Genomic DNA, 20,084 nt, shown 5'->3' on the forward strand with positions numbered 1-20,084 from the left:
TGAGGGTAGTTTTCTGTTCCGTTTTGGTGGGCGTAGGGTCGTCGGGTCCCGTCCAACCCCGTGCCGGGGCAGCCAGGCTGCTGACCCGTGCCGTGCGGCGTGCGGCGCGTGGGGCCGGGGTGTCAGTGGGCGGGCGGCGGGGGATAACGTTCGGTCGAGGTGGATGGATAGTGGGGGCCGTTGACGGGTGGGGCAGTTGCGTCGTGGTTTCTGGCATGTGGACGCGGTGTTGAGTGGAATGTGGCGTGGATTGGATTGGTTGCTACTGCCGTGGACTGTTGCACAGTCCACCGCACCACAGTCAACAGTGGCTCCGTGCCATTCCAACCCGGCCGGAACGTTCCTCCGATCGTGCGTGGTGCCTTTCCACGCGGCTCCGGTCGCTGCTGCCTGGTGTGAACTCCTCCGGAGGTCCAGCGCGCGGCACAAACAGTCGGTACTATTGCATGTCCTCAAGTATCCCACATAAGTGTGTATTTCCTCAATATTTCATATATTTAGACCAATATCTAATGGTATTTCTATAGTTATTAGGACTTCCATTGCAAATTTGCTTTTCTTTTCCCAGCCAAAAGTTACCCAACACAGATGACGAGTTGGCCTGTTTAGGCATTTTTAGAAATTGTTTATTCAGCAGCTCAGTACCCATACATGGGAGTACTTGACCTGTGAAATTCATGTGTAGTCAAGTGACCACACAACCAAAACGTGGCTTCGCCACTGGACCTCACCCGCACCTGCGCAGACCAAAAAAATCAAAACAAATACTAGAAAAATTCAAAAAAATTATTTTTTGTGCGGCAGAAAATTTGATGCGAGAGGTCTGCTTTAATTTGCAAACCATTTCGGCATCTGAGCAGTTCTTAGCAAAAAAGACAAATTAGGGGTCTGCAAAAAAGTTTATTGTCCATGTACAATGTTTTGGCCTGATTTGTCTTTTTTGCTGAAAGTTGTTCAGATGTCCAAATTATTTGAATTTTGAAGCGGGCCACACTAATCAAATTTTCTACCTCACAATTTTTTTTGGAATTTTTTGATTCTTTTTTAAAATTCTAATCAGGTGCAGATGAGCCTGGACACCGGAACGACACATCCTGATTTACTCTCTTTTTTTGTTTCCATACACGTGTGGACAAATGTTTGCATCCTGTTGGAATGTTCAGAGTCCACAGAAGCATAAACGGAGAAAAAAGACAAAAAGGAACAGTTTACTGGGAGGATGGTTATCCTTTTGATTTGCCAAATTTGACAATTGGGGATGATGGTGCGCACAAAAAAAGATGCTCCGCCCCTCTTTGCCTAATTTTTCTTTTTTGCGAGAAATTTTTTTGATGTACTCATCAACTGTTAAGAAAGTACAAAGAATATCATATAAGTAAAAAATACATCTTGGTCCATAGACTACCTAACGCCGACTACGAGCACTGAAGCGAGCCGAAAGCGCGCCTGCCGTCTTCGCACCTCCATCATTGGAATCAGGCAACGCTTGTTGTAGTAGACAGTCTAGATGTCATCGTGCTAAGTCCCCGTAAGACCAATGCATCAGAATAGCAACCGCCGCCAATGAGGTGAAGCGTAAATCGGAAGGATCCAACTTGTACACACATCAACATAGACAAACGAAGATAGGATCCACATGGATCAACCAAAGACAAACGCCGACCAAATCCCCCGAGATCCGCTGGACACAAACCTCAACATGCCCTCCGGCGATGCTAGAAACACCACCGGAGCGAGCACTAGGCGGGGAGAACCTTATTTCATCTTCAGAGAGCCGTCACCGCCTCGCCTCTTTGAGGAGGACACAAACCCTAACAAAACTATGAAAAAAGTACAAAAAAAACAGAGTCCTCCTGCCAACAATGGTTAAGATTCACCGCGCCTCCATGGCCCTAAGACCGTAGGAAATGGGGTATAGACCTTGGAAGGCACGAGAAACCCTAGCCAAAGGGTTCTCTTTCTTCCAAGGGAAGAAAGAAAACGATGTAGACAACTAAGGTCTCTATCAGCATCTACAACCCTATCTATCTTCACAGGCGAGTCACTTGTTCATTCTTCATATGGTCATCTTGCTTTGGAGATCAAAGCCATGAGAGAGTCTCAAAAGTTTATTCCTCAAAAGCTTCATTCTAGTCAGCGAGATATAGCCGCACGAAATGTGCCACCGTTGTGTGGCTACATGGAGGGCCCCTGTGTACTAATGGACTCTAGCCTCTTAACTGTAACTCCAATATCATTGAATATAACTCTCTTTACCCCCGCAAAAAAAATAACAGAAAAATAAAACAATGGATAAAAGTTGAAGGGACATTTACACTTACACCCAATGCTCACATTTACCTCAAAGGCTACATTTGGAATGTCGTTTTCTATCCATATCCCCCCGGGAAACATACCCTCTGAAGAAAAACCGGGTGGCCTTTGGTTAGACGCTTGGTTGGTCGTTTGTGGGGCGTAAACTTTACACTCTTTTGCACATTACACCTGGAATTGGCCGGATTCTAAAAAACTGCCCAACCCACAATTTTGGTATGTCTCCTTTCTTGATGACCCGATTGACCTATGCGCATGCATGTGTTGGAAAACGTAGTAGAAAAAAATTCGCTCTACAATCACCCATAAACATTATGAAGATGCGATGAACGGTTTGGATCAGATCTACCGCCTTCAAGTTGCAGCGGAAGAAAATGAGTCGGTGTAGATCGTAAATGGAGTCCTTCGAACCGTAGATGAACGATACCGTAGACCGCCCACGAACAGTCCCTGAAGGGAAGACCGAAAGCACGATCTTTGCGAGTTGCAAGCATACGGTCTTCATGATCCGGTAGCGCTTAGCCGTCCACAGCTAAACGTCGCCAGAGAATTAGAGAGAGCAGATTAGAACCACACTGATGGTTTTCTAATTATGAGGATTAGAGGATCTAGGTCAAGTTCTGATTGATCGACTAGAAATAGAACTAGAAAACTAGAGGAGGCTCCAAAACTTGTGTATCGAAAAGGTGCAAATGCCTCTAGTATATATAGGTTGGAGGAGAAGGAGGGGGCGACACAAAGGAGGGAAAGTCTCCCTCCCTTGGCCGGCCAAGGGTAGAGGGACTCCCTCTCCAATTCGCCCTCCCTCCCCCCTTTCCATGGGGAGAAGGGGGTGCCATCATTATTGGGCCCTTGTGGCTCAATTCTCCTTCAACCTCTTATTCTTTTAAGGCCCGTCGATATCAAATTAAATATAAAGTCTCCTAACTATTATTAGAGCAGTTTATTATTAAATATTAATTTAACATCCCCTAAAACATTTTTCATCTATATATTATTTATCGGTAATACCCGGTATTGCCCAATAAATTCGGAAACCCTTCCGATGACCCCGAAACGGTTCCTGTTTCTCTCGAAGCTATTTCAAATATTGACAAAATAATTTCACAAATATTCCCTCTAATTAATATGTGCTTATCAATCACAACACTCCCCCTAATCTATGATTGTCCATGTAGAATTGTCACACGATCACCACGTATCCTAATCCATTGTGTTTTCTTTAAAGTAAAAAATGACAACAATTTGGCTATGGCATTTAGCCAAACATTTCTCGGGCATGTTGTTCGACTGTTGTCCGACATGGACGACATCTGTAAGGAGGAACAATAGCCAGGTGCCGATGGTGGAACGGTGACCAATTCCAAGGGCAGGCGCGTGGGGTGGAGTGACTCAAGTTTGACAATGCCTAGGCGAGTGACCGGGGTAGTATGGCGGCTATGCCATTATGGGAGAACAGATACAGAGCGGGAGGTCGGACAGAGTGAGAATACCCGCATTGAGTAGAGTTTTGCATGGGCCGAGGGTGTCAGAGTCCTATGTGGCGGAGGCCGCACGTCATACATTCGAAAAAGGTACGTATTTTAAATAAAAGTTCATGAATTTGACAAAAATATCCATGAACAAAAATATATCACGAATTTGCCAAAAATCTTCTCAAATTAAAAATGTGCACAATTTTTACAAATATCCATGAATATCCCATATGGTTCAAAAATTCAAATATTGTTTGTAATTTTGAAAAACAGCGAATTTGTGAAACATTTCACGATTTTGAAAAAGCCCATGAAATTGAAAAAATATCATCTATTTGAAAAAAACGTGGAAGCAAAAAAACTGAAATTCATTTTTTGAAAAAATATTACGAAATGTAAAAATTTCATTCATTTGATTATTTTTCACTAAAAAGGAATAAAGAAAAACAAAACTGAAAAGCATTCCTGTATTTGAAACATACATTTTTTTATCTATTGGAAAAAGTTTGTGAATTTGCAAAAGAATACTAAGAATATGGGAAAATTTCACAAAATTAATAAAAATCATAAATTGGGAAAAAGTATGTTAAAAAAGATCGCAAGAAACAAAAAAAGATAAAAAAATAAAAATAAATTTAACAAAAAGGACAAAAAATAACACGAAAAAGTAACATAAGGAACAAAAATATCAAAAGAGAAAAGTAGGACAAAAAATAGTTGGAAGCTTCTAGAAGCTTCACAAATCCGGCTGGAAGCTTCTATAAGTTTCATGATTCCAGATGGTGGATGTATATGTAAATCTAAAAAGTAACCATGGGTATGCGCTATGTGCCGATATGCCTTTAAGTGATGCCTTAAGCGCTAAATAGTAACTAGCTCCGTTGTGTGCGGTAAGTTCGGCAAGTTGAGTAGCTACCTTTCCACCGGTTTTGGGAAGAATTTTCAAGTTTCTGGCCGGTTTCTTCTTTTGTTTGTTTGTCTTTTTTACTTGCCTTTTGTCTTTTCCTTTTTAATTATGTATTTTATTTATTAAAAAATAAGACATTTTAAAATCAGTTAGCGTCTTTTTTATTTATGTTCATCTTTTAGGTTTGTAAATATTCTTCCAGCCTCATTGAATATTTTAAATTTATTATATTTTGCCAAATTCCTGAAGCTTTTTTTAGAAATTCCTGCGCATTTCTTAAACTTATCAATGTTTTTTAATGCGTTAATAATTTTTGAATTTTATGGCATTTTTCAATTTCATGAACATTTTCAAAATTCACGAACATTTTCTTATATATGTGAAAATTGTCTGATTTCACCAACTTTTGAAAACCAAAACTCTTGGTCATAACTAAAGAGGGCTGGAAATTAGCACATGTGTTTCTTTTTTGCTCTCGCAAAGAGAATAATGTAAAGTCTTCTTTCCATTGATTCGTGCCGGTTAGAGTTTGACTCCGAGCATTTGCGATGACGAGATTTGTAGTCAGGTTTTTCGAATTGATTGAAGGAGTCAATAACGACGATCGTGGCTCCGAGACACTGGTCCTTTGAGGCACACGCACTAAAACTTTTGGGCTATCATCAACTCCGATGTGGGAGCGGCGACAATGCCACGTCGGTGGCTCGTTGTGTTGGCAACAATTGTTGTTTGGTGGTCTAGAGACCAACATATAATTTGTATTATGTTTGGGATGTTGTGTACTTTAGATAAAAATTGTATAAATAGATTGGATTCATTTTAAACAAATTATATAAAAAACAAACAAACAATCCCAAACATAATACAATCAGGCAATGGAAAGTTTGGGATGTTGTGTACTTTAAGAGTTTTGGTTTTCAAAAGTTTGTGAAATCGAACAATGTTCACATGGAAAGTTTCTAAAAAAACAAAATATGCATGGAAAGAAAATATTGTCGCCTGGTTTCCGCGCGGGCTACGAAACCTTAGTTTCCGGATGCGGAGTACGTCGAGCACCCCACGTAACCTAACCTAACCGACCCGACCCGCTATATATATGTACGGCGCGCTGCCTTCGTCCAACACCGACACAACGACATTGTACGTACTCCGTCCGTCGTGCACCAGATGCGACCCAGACCTTCCTCCGCCGCGCGCTTGGCGGACGCCGACGCCGACGCCTGCGCCATCTGCCTCGGCGGCATGGTCCGCGGCCAGGCCGGCTTCACGGCGAGTGCTCCCACGCCTTCCACCTCCGCTGCATCTCCGCCAGCGTCGCGCACGGCAACCACGACTGCCCGCTCTGCAAGGCGCCCTGGACCGTCCTCCCCGCCGTCAACGCCCCACGCACATCGCCATCGTCGTCCTCGTCGTCGTCCCGGCAGGTGCGACGCGCGTACCAGGACGACGAGCCGACCGTCCCGGCACAGGCCGCGGCGGCAAGTAACGGCGGATCAGGAGCTGCGGCGGTGGTCCTCAGGACGCACTGCGAGTTCCCGGCCTTGGCCAGGGGCACGGCCCCGCGAGAACTTCGCCGTGCTCGTGCACGCCAAGGCGCCCTCCTCCGAGGCGGCGCGCGCGTCGCTCGACCTCGTGACCGTGCTCGACGTCAGCGGCAGCATGGCCGGCAGCAAGCTGGCCCTGCTCAAGAAGGCCATGGGGTTCGTCATCGACAACCTCGGCCCGGCCGATCGCCTCTCCGTCGTCTCCTTCTCCGACAACGCCAGTCGCCTGATCCGCCTCGCGCGCATGTCCGACGGAGGGAAGGCCGCGGCGAAGCAGGCCGTGGAGTCCCTCTACGCGGACGGCTGCACGAACATCGGCGAGGGCCTACGCGTGGCCGCCGAGGTGCTTGACTGCCGACGCCACATGAACGCCGTCGCCAGTATCATGCTTCTCTCCGATGGGCAGGACACGTACACCGCGGCGGGGAGAAACGGTGCGAACTACATCACCCTGGTGCCACCTTCTCTCAGGGGGTACAACGGCGCGGGAGTCCGGCCTCCGGCGGTTCACACGTTCGGTTTCGGCACGGACCACGACGCGGCGGCCATGCACAGCATCGCGGAGGCCACCGGCGGCACGTTTTCCTTCATCCAGAACCAGGCGATCGTCCAGGACGCGTTCGCGCAGTGCATCGGCGGGCTCCTCACGGTCGTCGTGCAGGAGGCGCGTCTGGCGGTCACATGCTTGCATCCGGGCGTGCGCGTCCGCGAGGTCAAGTCCGGCCGCTACGACAGCCACGTGGACGACGATGGCCGTGCTTCCTCGGTGGACGTCGGCGAGCTCTACGCCGACGAGGAGAGGCGCTTCTTGATACTCATGGACGTGCCGACGGCCGAAGACACTGAAGACGTCACCGGCCTGGTCAAGGTGAGCTGCACATACCAGGATGCGGCGACAGGGCAGGCAGCCACCGTCGACGGAGACGACTGTCGGATTCGTGGGTTCCGGCAGACCCTTAAGGTTCGAACACTGGGGTGCGCACGGAGATCATGCCCTCTACCTCTCCGTCTCGCAAGGATCTAAACTACTAAAAGAATTGCACAAGGGACACAAGATTTATACTGGTTCGGGCCACCGTTGTGGTGTAATACCCTACTCCAGTGTGTGGTTTGTGAATTGCCTCTTGGGGCTGGAGATGATGAACAATACAAGAAAGAACAGCCTCGCGAGGGTCTGTTCTTGGCTGAGGTGATGAACTGCTAGGAGGAGTTCAGTCACCTTTCTTTCTCTCTCTCTCCGATGAGATGATCCTCTCTCACCGAACCATCCAACCGAACCACTTGCTATGTGGGTGGCTAGTCCTATTTATAGAGGCCCTGATCCTCTTCCCAAATATTGAGCGGGAAGGGAGCCAACAACGACGGGCTAATTTGAAGGGGAACAGCGAGTACACTTATCCTGACAAAAGCAGTCTCCGCCTGCCAAAGGCTCTGGTGATGACGCCGTGCTGGGCTCCATGGTGACCTCCGTCTCGTAGTCCTCCTGGTCTTGGTCTCGTTGCACCGAAATGACAACCTTTGCCTGATGCATCGGTACTCCGCGGCTGCGCTTGCCCCCTTTGCACCAAAGAGGAAAGAAGGACGCTGCGCGCGCTGGCACCCGCCTGGCATCCTGAGTCGTCATGGCTTACGTCATGGGCAGCTCGCGAGGTACCCCGCCTTGAACTCTCCGCCTCCTCGCGAGCCAGCCTGATGAGGCTGCGCCTGAGGATGCGCCTGAGGATGCGCCGTGTCGTCCGCCTCGCGAGGGTCTTGAGCCTTGTGTTGATGAAGATGGGTCGTGTTGGGCCCCCATTTGAGCCACGCCGCAGGCCGCAGGCAGGCAAGTCTGGGGACCCCCGTTCCCAGAACGCCGACAGTAGCTCCCGGGCCCAAGGCGCGCATGGACTTGGTCGTGCCGAGAGGCGAAAGGGCAAGGGCGAAGCGCCACGGGCCCTAACAGCCTGCGGCCTTGGGCGCCGCGTGGCGGTTGACTGGACGCAAGTGCTTCAGCAACTGTGCAGGTTGATAAAAGAGCGGCATCTGCCCAGACCTTGCCGTTTGCTTTCTCTGGTTGCTGCTTAGATCCCCTTTCTTGCGCCTTCTCCTTCTTCCTCCAAACTTCCAGATCTATTCCGGCTGCGCAACCTAGGAAGCCATGGCGCCTCGCCAGCCTCCGGCCGAAGCTTGGTGTTCTCCTGCTCTGGACCTGCCGAATGTGTCCAAGGCTAGCCTTGCCCGGCTACGCCGGATGGCGGCGGCGCAGGGCATTGACGGGACGAAGGTGTTCAAGGCCGGCACCGCCACCCCTGAGGGCCGAGGGAGCACCTTTTATCCTCTCTTCGCAAGCTCCATTGTTGCGGGCCTGATGCCTTCCTTCTCCGAGTTTTTCTTCTCTGTCCTCGGCCACTACAACTTGCAGGCTCTGCATCTCCACCCCAACTCCGTTCTTCTTCTGGCGATCTTTACTTACTACTGCGAGGCCCACGTGGGGGTGCAGCCTTCGGTGGCCTTGCTGCGCCACTACTTCTCCCTCCGGATCTCTAGCGGCCTTCCTTCTGCGTGCGTGAGCTTCGTCGCGTATGGTGGCACCATTGCCATCTCGAGTCCCGGGAAGAGGACTGAGGGTTTCAGGAGCAAGTGGGTCTTGGTAGATGCCGGGTGCATCCACCCTCGGCTGATCTTGCCCGCGGAGCAGCCCGTGAGCTCCAGCGACTGGTGCCGGGCGGAGCTCACTGATCCCCGCACGAAGCTGGTGTTGGAGAAGATGGACGCGGACTTAAGGCCGGCCTGCATGACGGCAGCGAAGTTGACCGGTGCGTCGCTGCTGAAGGAGTTCCTGGAGTACCAGCTCGCTCCACTCCGGCGGTACTCTCCTCCAATGTGGAGGCCTCATCCGAGCCATGAGGCTGCGGACGAAGAGGATGTGACCGCGGTTCTTCAATCTCTGGTTGGGGGCGAGGTGGCAAGGTTGAAGGGCGCTCCCAAGCCCTTGTTCCTTCGCGACGACTGGAAGCGGGTGGTGGAGTCCATGCCCATTTTTAACGGGGACGGGCTCGTGCCCGTGGCGGCCTCAGAAGGACCGGTGGACGTGCCCTCCGGCGACTCCAGCGAGGAGGAGGACGAAGAGGAGCGGGGAGAGGGGCCCAAATCTGGGGCGACCGATGGAGAGTCGAGGGCTCCCCTCCCTCGGCGCTCGCCCGGTACCCTCCGTCTTTCGCCGAGCGATGATGATGATGATGATGACGATGACGCGCTGGGTGGCGGGAGCTCGCCCTCGATCCCGAAGAAGGACAGGACCGGGCTGATCTCCCGCGGGTCTGCCCCCACCCCGAGGCAGTCTGCAGACGCGCCTTCTGCTTCCAAGGCCGACCCTTCCAGCCGGCTGTTAGGCTTCAAGTTGGGCCGGAGGCTGCCCGAGCTCACCGGCGATGACCCGTAAGCGCTTGATCCTTGTTCTTTTGTTTCTCGTTGCGCCGACGAGGCTTGATGATTGCTTCTCTTGAATAGGCTGGCGCCCATGGCGAAGAAGTCGAAGGGGGCTCCAGAGGCGCCATCCGCGGCGGCGCCTCCGCCTGTGGAGGGGGGTGACCGCGGCGCGCGGGCTTCTCCTGCCCGGTCGCCCTCGGGAGGCCTCGCCATGCTGGCGGGGGCGAGCTCAGCCCCATGGCCCAAGTGACTCCTGAGGTGCCCTCGTCTGGCGCCGCTGCTACGGCTGTGGAGGCGCAGCGGACTCCGCCTCGGGACACGGCGGCCTCGCCGCCGCTACCTTCTCCTCCCGTTCCACTGACCGCTGCTTCCCCAACTCCTCCTGTTGTCTTGGAGCGCACCGATGTTTCTCCGCCTTCTTCTTCCATCCTGGAGCATGCCATTGCTGAACTGGACCGGCTGCGGCAGGATCTTCTCGGCGCCGACCCTCGCCTGGTGGTCGGGCGCCTGGAACTGGCTTCGGGGCGGATTCGCTCTGATGCTTCGATCCGGGCGGCGTTGGTTCAGGCCTTGACGGCCTGTGACGAGGAGAGGCGGGCCGTCCTCGAGGCAAAGGCTGCCCGAGACGCAGCCCTGGGAGAGGTGGTTGAAGTCCGCGGTCGTTGCAAGGCGCTGGAGGGCGAGCTGCAAGGCCTGCGGGGCCAGCTCGCGGAGGAGGTTCGTCTTCGCCAGGAGCAGGAGAATTGGGCGAAGGCGACGCTCGAGGACTGGGAGGCCAAGCTCAAGAAGCGCCGCGACCACCTAGGCGCGTTGAAGAAGGAGCTGGAGGTGACGAAGGTCGAGCTGGATGCCAAGGCCAGGGTCCTCGCCGAGGATCGCGTGGCCTTTGCGGACATGGAGAAAGATGCCCGCACTTCGCTGAAGATGCTTTACGAGAGCGGCCTGGACAGCCCGCTAGCCGGTGACGGGGACGGCCCCGCCAAGCTGCTTCCCTTCCTGGTTAAGGCTCTTGGGGATGTCGCCCTTGGCATCGGCCCCGCGGCCGAGGCCGAGGCGCGCGTCCTGTCTTCTGCTGCGCTGACGCGGGTCTTCGCCCACATCTACCTTCGCGATCCCAATGCCGACCTCAACGGCCTGCTGGAACCGGTGAGCGGCGAGGGTGCTGCGCCGCTGTCGAAGCCGTGAAGGGGCGCGCGGAGGCGCTGTTGGGGAGGTTCCAGGCCTTCAGCACCAAGCCAAAGCAAGGCGCTGCCGACCCTGCCGTTCCACGAGGCGAAGCCACCGCCTACAAGTGACTCCGTTCCATCCCTGCTCTTCTTTCAGTTCCTGCACATGCATCACGCCTCGGGGAGGCATTTAAACTTGCGTTTGGTACTAGGACGGCAGTATGTGTTGTAATATTTGCTTTTAAACTCCTTGGATTTTATGCTTTTCTTCCCTACTTGCTTGTGTTCTACGCCGGCAGAGCCCGGCCCCGCGCGTGCCTCACTCAGCATTAGCCCCGACCGGAAACCAGGACGGAACCAAAGGAGTGAGGGGCTACGTGACAAGTTAGGTTCTTGGGTCGCGATGCTCAGGAGTCCCCCTTGACGCGCGAACAACAAGTAGGGAAGCGTGATGTAGGTGTATCTTCCATTCTACGTCTGCAGAGCCCGACTCCGCGCGTACCTCACCCAGCATAGCCTTTCGGAACTAAGGAGTGAGGGGCTACGGAGCCAGTTAGGCTCCTGAGTCGCAATGCTCAGGAGTCCCCCTTGACGCGCAAACAGCGGGCGATGAGGTGAACTGCAAGCGGGGCTACCGTTCTACGTCTGCAGAGCCCGGCCCCGCGCGTACCTCAACCAGCATAGCCTTTCGGAACTAAGGAGTGAGGGGCTACGGGACCAGTTAGGCCCCTGAGTCGCGATGCTCAGGGGTCCCCCTTGACGCGCAAACGGCCTTCATACCTTGGCTCCGCTCGGGGAGAGACGCGCGACGAACTAGGCCCGAGAGGCCTGGCTGGGCGGCGTACGTCTGGGCGTGACCCAGTCGTAGCCCCCGTGCCTAGCCTCCTCGCGCGGCACTCCCGAGGGGAGGCATTGCGATGAGGCCAGCCACTGAGCTCTGGGCTCCCTGAGGTTAACGCGGCCCGGAGGCCACCCTCAGTTGTTTATCACCAGCGCAGAGCATAGCGCTTCCGTATGTGTACAGGCATAGCCGCTCCTCGGCAGTGTCGTCAGCCAGCGCGGAGCATGGTGCTTCCATTGGTACATGGGAGGGGGCTCCCCTCCGGGAGGAGCCCCCGGGGCATGTACATCCCCGCCCTGACACGTGGCCGGCATGGTAGGGCTAGGTGAGGTATATCTGGGCACCCGTGAGCCAGCGCGGGACTCACGAGGCCCTACCTCTGGGCGGGTTGCGCCCGGCACTGGGCCATATCTTGAGATGTGTCCCTGCAAAATTTGGTTAGATGCCGGTACTCTACGTCCTCGGGTCCCGGCCCTCGAGCTTGTCTCAGCCATCGCTGGTATGCCAGGTCGCGATGCCGTGGACAAGGCCAGAGGATGAGGGCTGGAGAGCCAGTAAGAGCCCTGAGTCGCGATGCTCAGGCACCCCCCCTTTAACGTGCAAGTAGTCAACATGGAGAAGAAGGGATGCCGCGGACGGGCATCAAGCAATCAAGCGTGATAGGCGAATGCATAGTTGGAAATAAACGCGAGGGAGATACATGCCGCTGGGCCTGGCCCGAGCGGCTTGGGGATGATGCAGCCCGAGGGGCGCCCCCAACAAGGCAAATTAACAACTGGGAAATAAAAGCAGATACATGCCGCAGGGACGGACCCACGCGGCCTGGGAGTGATGCGACCCTGGGAGGGCGCTCCCAGCTGGGAATGAGGCTTGAAAGATTTCACCTGAGGGTGTCGTCGGTGAAGTGGCGTTGGTGCAGCAGACTCGGTGGGTTGCGGAAGCCGATCCTCACGAGCCCCCAGGCCCCGGGGCCTCGGGACGCTCCGGAGGCGCTGGTGGCTCCTCGCGAGCTGTCTTCATCTCCGCCATGGCCGCGGAACGCCTGTCTTCCTGAGCCTCCATGATGCCTCTCATGAGGCGCTGGCACGCCGCAGCCACGCTCGGCAGGCCGTAAGGCATGCGAACATAGCTGCGGGGTGGACCTCCGCAGCGCCCCACTTGCAAGGGACAGAGACGCTCCGTTGTGGCGATCTGATTGAGCCCTGGTACGTTGACGCAGATGCGCAGCCCACCATCTCGCCTGGATGTGGGGCCATAGCTGGTGGACGACGGCAACCTCTCATGATCCTCGACTCCTGTAGTTCTTGAATGGCCTTGTTGACGAACTCCCGCTGGTCTGACCTTCCTTGCCTGGCTCCCTCTCGAGGGAAACGTGCTTCGAAGCACGCCTTCACATGGTGCCCAAGCGCCTCCCTCGTGACCCTGGCTAGGTCGATGGCCCTTCAGGTGAGAGCCCCCGAGCCCTGCCCGAGGAGGGCGCCGGGCGCGCTTTCCTATGCGATGGAAGGAGGGTCCTCCCGAGCAGACACGGGCCCAGAAGGGCCTGCCTCCCGAGGGGCTGAGCCTGATGACGTCTTCTTCTTCTTGGGAGTGGTCTCAGGAAGCCTCCTGCTTCCGCGATCTGGGTCTTCTAGCGACGCGGCCTGAAAGGCTCGCTCCAGGGAACACACTGCATCCTTCTCCTCACAGGGCACCGTGATGACGCCGCAACTTCCTGGCATCTCGAGGACGTTGTAGCCGTGGTGAGTCACGGCCATGAACTTGGCCAGCGCTGGATACCCGAGGATGGCGTTGTACGACAGGCGGATGTGGGCGACGTCGAAGTCGATGAGCTCGGTGCGGTAGTTGCTGCGGGCCCCGAAGGTGACAGGAAGGCGGACCTGCCCGATCGGGACTGTGGAACCGTCGATGACTCCAGAGAAAGGCTTGGTTGGCTGAAGCTGGTCATAGGGCACTTGGAGGTTGTTGAATGTTTCCACGGACAGGACATTGAGCCCTGCCCCTCCATCGATGAGGGTCTTGGTGACCAGCACGTTGCTGATGACTGGGGAGCAAAGCATCGGGAGGACTCCGGCCGTGGCCGAGCACTTGAGCTGGTCTGCTGAGCTGAACGTGATGGCGCACGCCGACCACCTGAGGGGGCGCGTTGCTTCGAGCTTGGGGAGAACTGCATTCACTTCGCGGGCAAACTGCTTGAAGATACGTTGAGAGGCTGGGGCTTGAGCTCCGCCCAGGATGCAGGCGATTGTGCGCGGCTCTTGGAAGCCCCCAGCCCCCTCGTCTTGGTGGCAGTCTTCGTTCCTTCTTGGCGGAGGCGGCAGCGGAGGTAGGCCCGCGTTGCCGTGAGGGCAATTCTCACGAGGCTGATCCCTCCAGTCCCCCTCGCGAGGCAGGTCCCGCCAGCGGTCCTTGCGAGGTTGGTCGCGCCACCCCTGGCGTGGGCCGCGATCTTCCCAGCGTCCTGGGTTTCTTCCTCCTCCTCGGCCGTAGCCCCGGTCAGCACGGTCAGGGCGACGGCCGATCCTTCCTTCTCACACGACGCGGAGTTCTTGACATTCGTTGGTGTTGTGGGTGTGAAGATCGTGGTACACGCAGTACCGGCTGCCCCTGGAGGAGTCGGGCAGATCCTTGCCCCGCTTGGTGTCTGGTTCGGCTGCGAGTACGGCAGCCCCCTTGCGCTTCGTGTCCTTGGCCTTGGGCTTCTTCTCTTCTGGGTCCGCGGCAGGCAGCTCGAGGAGGGAGAGACGTCCCTCCTCAGCCCTGGCGCACTTGTTCGTCAAGTTGAACAGCTCCAGGGAGGTGCAGAGGTCTTCATGCATCGCCAGCTCCTCCTTCATCTTGACGTCGCGCACGCCATCGGAGAAGGCCGAGATGATGGCCTCCTCGGACACCTTGGGGATCTTGAGGCGCGCGCTATTGAAGCGCTGGATGTACTTTTGCAGGGTCTCTCCGGGTTGTTGCTTGATGCGGCGCATGTCGCTCACGGCGGGTGGCCGGTCGCGAGTACCTTGGAAGTTGACGATGAAGCGGGTGCGCATCTGGTCCCAGGAGGAGATCGTGTCTGGAGCCAGATTCAGGAGCCAGGTGCGAGCTCTTTCCTTGAGCGCCATGGGGAACCAGTTCGCCATGGCCTTCTCATCCCCGCTGGCAGCCTCGATGCCCAGCTCATAGAGCTGGAGGAACTCTGCGGTATCAGTTGTGCCGTTGTAGCAAGGAGGCAGGTCTGGCTTGAACTTGCCGGGCCACGCGACGCTGCGCAGTTCGGTGGTGTAGGCGCGGCAGCCCGCGGTGGCCACGAAAGGCTTCGGCTGGTGAAGAGCTCGGTCTTGAGGGTCCCCACGCGCTGCAGCTAGGAGCAGAGCGGGGTCTTGGCATGCCAAAGCTGGAGCAGGGAGCGCCCGGGCAGCTCCTTGCGGGCGAGGGACTTCTTGGCAGCTCCGTTCTGGCTGCGCTGGCACCTGGCGGAGCGGGTTCCGCCCAGGGGCCACGCGCCTTGGAGCCATGGCGTCTTCTTGGAGAGGAGGCGGCTGGTACGCCCCCGGAGCTTCATTGCCCGCGCGGGGCGGAGTGCGGCACAGCGGGGCAGATGGCGCAGGAGAGCCCCCTGCGGCGCGGACGAGCTCGGCGACGCGGTCGAGCCACTCCTCGTAGACGTCGTCGACGGGGCGGTAGCGCAGGAGCTCGTTTGCCGCGATGAGCGCAGCTCGATCCTCGAAGGGTGCGCGGAGCGCGCGGGACGAAGATCCAGCTGGTGCGAGCGATGGAGTAGCTGATAGAGGCGGGGTGTCCCGATCTTTCGATACAAATATGCATATATGCAATATTTTTGGTCATATCCAAGGTAGTCATGTCCTCATCAGTAGCGGTGCAGCCGTCTTGCCGCACAGACGGGTGCTGAGATGATGCCTGCTGGTCGCCCCCCGCCGGGCCGGTGGCGGCGTTGACGGCGGGCGACGGGGAACGACGAGGACGCCCACCGACGGGGGCCGTCTGGGCGACGCGGGAAGCGATGGTGGCCCGTCGCTCGGCGCGGGCCCGACGAGCGTCAGACATGGATGCGACGGTCGGAGGAGAGCGGAGTGGTGGAAGACGAATTCCGGCGCACCCCTACCTGGCGCGCCAAATGTCGGATTCGTGGGTTCCGGCAGACCCTTAAGGTTCGAACACTGGGGTGCGCGCGGAGATCACGCCCTCTACCTCTCCGTCTCGCAAGGATCTAAACTACTAAAAGAATTGCACAAGGGACACAAGATTTATACTGGTTCGGGCCACCGTTGTGGTGTAATACCCTACTCCAGTGTGTGGTTTGTGAATTGCCTCTTGAGGCTGGAGATGATGAACAATACAAGAAAGAACATCCTCGCGAGGGTCTGTTCTTGGCTGAGGTGATGAACTGCTAGGAGGAGTTCAGTCACCTTTCTTTCTCTCTCTCTCCGATGAGATGATCCTCTCTCACCGAACCATCCAACCGAACCCCTTGCTATGTGGGTGGCTAGTCCTATTTATAGAGGCCCTGATCCTCTTCCCAAATATTGAGCGGGAAGGGAGCCAACAACGGCGGGCTAATTTGAAGGGGAACAGCGAGTACACTTATCCTGACAAAAGCAGTCTCCGCCTGCCAAAGGCTCTGGTGATGACGCCGTGTTGGGCTCCATGGTGACCTCCGTCTCGTAGTCCTCCTGGTCTTGGTCTCGTTGCACCGAAATGACAACCTTTGCCTGATGCCTCGGTACTCCGCGGCTGCGCTTGCCCCCTTTGCACCAAAGAGGAAAGAAGGACGCTGCGCGCGCTGGCACCCGCCTGGCATCCTGAGTCGTCATGGCTTACGTCATGGGCAGCTCGCGAGGTACCCCGCCTTAAACTCTCCGCCTCCTCGCGAGCCAGCCTGATGAGGCTGCGCCTGAGGATGCGCCTGAGGATGCTCCGTGTCGTCCGTCTCGCGAGGCTTGGCCCCTCGCGAGGGTCTTGAGCCTTGTGTTGATGAAGATGGGCCGTGTTGGGCCCCATTTGAGCCACACCGCAGGCCGCAGACAGGCAAGTCTGAGGAGTCCCGTTCACAGAACGCCGACAACGACGCGGTGGTCCAGAGGCCCGTCGAGGTGACCGAGATGGAGCCGTCCATGGAGGTGGAGCGCGAGCGCCTCCGGGTGGCCGCAACCGAAGACATGGCGGCGGCACGCGAGGCGGCCGATCGCGGAGAACATGCGGAGGGCGGACGGATACTGCGGAGACGAGTGGCGGCTATGAAGTGCTGGGCGCGCGCTCACAAAGACCTTGACTGCGAGGAGCTGGAGGACGAAATGCACGACTATATCGGTCTCGTGGAAGACAGGCAGCAGTACCAGAAGTTTGGGCACGCGCGCATCCTGTCGGGCATGAGCTCGCACCGGAAGCAGCGCGCCGCCATGGTGGGGAAGGCGCCTGGCAGTCGTGGCCGTGGCTGTTGCCGTGGCGGCCGCGTGCAGCGGGCGGCTTACGCGACGCCGGCAATGGAAAAGATGGTGGACAAGTCACGCGAGCAGCGGCAGACCGCAGCGGCGCCGGCGCCACAGCCGAAGAGGATGCATGGCAGAGGGCAGCAGCCAGACAGCAAGAGCGGCACAGGGAAACGTCGCAAAAAACATTAAATTGCCGCTGCTATATGAAAATTAGTTAAACATGTTTGGTTACTACTACGATTTAGATATATTTTGTAGCTGGTTAGCTTATATCCTGAGGAGTTAATTCATATTAGTGATATGCCTTTTTTTTCGAACAATAGTATGCAACAGTTTTAATACTTATCAGTTTTTTGTAGTACTCCCTCCGTTTCTTTTTATTCCGCATATAAGATTTGGTCAAAGTCAAACTACATAAAATTTGACCAAATTTATATATAAAAATATTAACATCCATAATATTAAAACTATATAGTATGAAAATGCATTTCGTGGTGCATTTGATAATGTTGATTTCATATTGTCAATGTTTATATATTTTAATATGAAGTTAGTCAAATTTTACAAAGCTTGACTTTGATCAAACCTTATATGCAGACTAAAAAGAAACAGAGGGAATATTAAAAAAAAATATAGTGCGTTTGAGGCACATGGTGAAACCAATTGCTTATATACTTTTTTTTAATTCTATATGCTTATTATATGCAGCTGAATGTTCTTGTCCTTGCGTACGCAGTAAATAAGAAGATAAACATCCTAGAAAGTCCAGCCTATCATTATACAGACCTACAGTTGGAGATTGGCTATGTGTACCTTGGTTCTCCTTGTTTAGTTCAAACTTTTAACTTTGTCCGACAAAAATTTGTCGGACAAAAATTACACTTATGCATATGCATGGACTTACATGGACCATATACTTCGATCAACTATGTAATTTCTTTAAACAGTTTGTCTAATTTATATCTAGATATTTTCTTAGGATGTCATATTTAAACTCTCACAAATAACGCAACAACAAAGAACAAAAAAAAGTTGTAATAAAAAAATAGACCACAAACATAGTGAACATCAGGTTAAATATGACATACAGACCTTTCTTTAAAATGGCAAAACTATCCTCCATTTAAATAACATTCCCCATGTCACATGGGTCCAAAATAAATACCCATGCATGCTGCCAGCACTACAACAAAATAGCCGCGTATGGTCGCTTTCCCTGAGACGCTCTTTGTATTTGTCTCTAAGCTCGTGAGCACCAGGAGGCTAGAGACGTTACAGAGCGCCACAAATGTTTTTTCTATAACTAGACATTTAAAATATAAATATGCATTTTTAATTAATGTATACACAATTTTTGAGACGTTTTAGTATGCTGATCTATTTTTTTAACCATATTTTTTTATACCTTGGATAGCTATTAAAATCAACCATGCTAAAATTCAAACACGTGGTTGAGTAATTATGTGAGGTGATAAGCTCATGATGGTACCGCTTGCATTCCCGGTGTTAGAGAGGTGGGGGCCGGCTCAGTGCCTCCATTCTGGCTCATAGATATGCAAGGGTTAGAAGTTTACAGTGGCATGTCGAGGATGGCGCCACTGTTGCGAAAAGATAAGGTTTCCATGACCATTTCCATGATCAGGTTGCCCCGCGTCACACTCACTGCTTGAGGATGTCACCCTGATTATTCTGAGTCCCACTCCGCCTGTTTGATCTATCACTGCATGAGCTTTATAATTTTTTATTAAATAATGTGAATATTACACTGGATGTGTATATACATATATGGTTAATTAGTGAAATCTACATTTTCCTAGGATTTGTTTTTCGCTTTATCAAATTTGGGGCTCCTAAACTATTTTTGCTTAATGAAATTTGGCGCGGCAAATTAGATTTTCTTTACCGCCTAAGACTTTCCGCGTCTCTCGATTTTCCCGCTCCATCTAATCCCAAATATTTTCCTCATGTACGCCGCCTTCTCCCAACCTCCAGATTCAATCTATACCGGCATCATGCCCACCTCGCGCGCCGTGCAGTCCCCTTCCCCGTGCGGCAACATGCATGGTTGAGTACATTTACTAGCAATATAGAAATGAAATTGCTAATGACTTATATGATTGCTTTCACTAGCGAGGTCGGGTGATAGCTAAATGCCTTTTATCAGAGAGCAAATTGAATGTTCTCTTATATCTGATTGACCCATATAGAATTTTTCTTGATGTTCTAGTACTGCATACTAATGTATTTTCAATGCATATTTTATATCATGGTATATAGCTTAGGGTGTGAAATATTCATATTGTGCACCTTGCGATCATCAAGTATTTGAGACTGGTGAAATTTATGGTGTTGTGGAACTATTGAATTTAGTACAAAGTCGAGACACTTATATTGGGATGGAGGGAGTATAAGTTTACTTACAGTTGAGCTGAACCTCAAATGTAGAAAGCAGATGGTGGTCAAGAATCGGAAAATGCTCATGCTTGAAATAGCAATGCGACCAAGCAAGGTGGTATTCAATCAAGTGTATAACTTCCCGTGTTACTAAGCTCATCAAGAAAATACATTTGTAGGCATTATGTTTGGTGAAGTATCTTGGGTTTTTAGGTCAAAAAGCCAAAGCTGACCACTCCAACACAACTAAGACATTGCTGCTCCAAGACAACCTCAAGACATTTGTACATCTCTCATAGTTTTATCAAAGAACACTTTATCTTGCTCTAATCCAAAAGCTTATGTTCTAAACTTCTCCCTGTTAGATTTTTTCTTTCAGGGTAGCTGAGAATTTAGAATCGGAACACATTGCAGGAGCAAGCAGCAACTATGCAAGAATTAGTCTTTAAATGAACACATATTATGTATAATGTATGGAAAGCTTAGTTCTAGTTTGTACTATATTCTCTTAATTATTTACATGTTTCATACGAATGTCTAATTTGATTCAGTTGTGAACTCCATACACAAACGTATGTATTTGTTCATAGATTTGTTA

General features: G+C 53.0%; 1 pseudogene; it reads left to right on the top strand.

The window, feature by feature from the left end:
• The first annotated feature begins 5,862 nt into the window (after positions 1 to 5,862).
• Positions 5,863 to 17,281, top strand: LOC119356635 (annotated as a pseudogene).
• Positions 17,282 to 20,084: the final 2,803 nt, after the last annotated feature.

The sequence above is a fragment of the Triticum dicoccoides genome, chromosome 1A, assembly GCF_002162155.2.
Source record: "Triticum dicoccoides isolate Atlit2015 ecotype Zavitan chromosome 1A, WEW_v2.0, whole genome shotgun sequence".
Lineage (NCBI taxonomy): Eukaryota > Viridiplantae > Streptophyta > Magnoliopsida > Poales > Poaceae > Triticum > Triticum dicoccoides.